This window comes from Vulpes vulpes, chromosome 13 (genome assembly GCF_048418805.1).
Source record: "Vulpes vulpes isolate BD-2025 chromosome 13, VulVul3, whole genome shotgun sequence".
Lineage (NCBI taxonomy): Eukaryota > Metazoa > Chordata > Mammalia > Carnivora > Canidae > Vulpes > Vulpes vulpes.
Genome location: NC_132792.1, coordinates 104,111,282 through 104,113,301, shown reverse-complemented (window position 1 = coordinate 104,113,301; position 2,020 = coordinate 104,111,282).

The window sequence follows — 2,020 nt, the reverse complement described above, 5'->3', positions numbered from 1 at the left end:
TTTGAATGCCTTTTATTTCTTTTTGTTGTCTGATTGCTGAGGCTAGGACTTCTAGTACTATGTTGAATAGCAGTGGTGAGAGTGGACATCCCTGTCTTGTTCCTGATCTTAGGGGAAAGGATCCCAGTGTTTCCCCACTGAGAATGATATTTGCTGTGGACTTTTTGTAGATGGAATTAATAATATAGATAAACCATTAGCCAGCCCTATTAAAAAGAAGAGAGAGAAGACTCAAATTAATAAAATCATGAATGAGAAAGGAGAGATCACTACCAACACCAAGGAAATAAAAACGATTTTAAAAACATATTATGAGCAGCTATACGCCAATAAATCAGGAAATCTAGAAGAAATGGACGTATTTCTGGAAAACCACAAACTACCAAAACTGGAACAGGAAGAAATAGAAAACCTGAACAGGCCAATAACCAGGAAGGAATTTGAAGCAGTCATCCAAAACCTCCCAAGACACAAAAGTCCAGGGCCAGATGGCTTCCCTGGGGAATTCTATCAAACATTTAAAAAGAAAGCATACTTATTCTACTAAAGCTGTTCGGAAAGATAGAAAGAGATGGAGTACTTCCAAACTTGTTCTATGAGACCAGCATCACCTTAATTCCAAAACCAGACAAAGACTCCACTAAAAAGGAGAATTATAGACCAATATCCCTGATGAACATGGATGTAAAAATTCTCAAAAGGATACTACCAATAGGATACAACAATACATTAAGAAGATTATTCACCATGACCAAGTGGGATTTATCCCCGGGATGCAAGGCTGGTTCAACACTCGTAAAACAATCAAAGTGATTCATCATATCAGCAAGAGAAAAAACAAGAACCATATGATCCTCTCAATAGATGCAGAGAAAGCATTTGACAAAATACAGCATCCATTCCTCATCAAAACTCTTCAGAATGTAGGGATAGAGGGAGCATTCCTCAACATCTTAAAAGTAACATAACTTTAGAATCAATAGGAAATGTAAAAAAAGAAATTCACCTAAGGTTCACAGGATACTTACTCTGTATAGGTCTCTAACAGGAAAGAATTACACGAAAGCTCCAAGTATTGAAGTAAAATGTATATTTATTCTCTATAAGGTCATCATGAAGTTGAGTTTCTGTGAAGGTCTATAAGCCAAAATATGCTCTATATTGAAATTATCAGTTTAAAAATCTAAGGCAGATACATTTTTAAATGTAAGTCTCTGAATATTTGTTATGGGAAACACATTTATTAAGAATATTTGTGGTATAGAAGAGAGGTTAAGATGGAAAAGGAGTGAAGCAACCCTAAGCTTTCCTCCTCCCTCAAACACAGTCAGATAAATATGAAATTCTGAACATCCAAGAAAACAAAGCTGTATGTCCACAAACAGAAAAAAACAACTCACGGAATGTAGGAACTATGAAGAATTGACTTGTGGGAGAAAAGAGCCCTGGGTATGGTGGAGCCAGAAGGTGTCCTATTGGCAAGACAGTAGCAAGAGAGAACAAGATGGAGAAAGTGTGGGGAAACAAAAGAGTAAAAACACACACAGGACACTGCACAAGAAAACTGTTCCCCAAACCCACTGATTGGGAATAAAAAAGGAGAGGGTCTGAATACCATCAGATTTTGTTTGCGTTTTTAATTTTTGTTTTTATAAATAGTGGAGCACAGAGTCTGATATTCCAGAGGTCTGAAATCCCTCAGGTACCATTGAGCTGCCCCACTCATCAGTATAGGAACAAAAACACCAGATAAGGGAACCTGGCACCTGATATATGTTACAATTTACCATAAACTCTGAACTGCTGCAGGGTCCCATAATTTTCTGGGATAAGCTGGTACAGGCTAGAACCTCTCTCAGAGGATCAGTTGGCATGAGGGGGGTGTGCTCTGAAGGGTGCAGCTTTGAAACACAGCTGTGCCTGAGATAAGGCATTTGAGAGCTGCGCCATTTGGTGGGTGGACATTTCCGACACAGGGTGAAGGCAGGGGTCAGATAGACACTGGTAACACAGGAGGAGT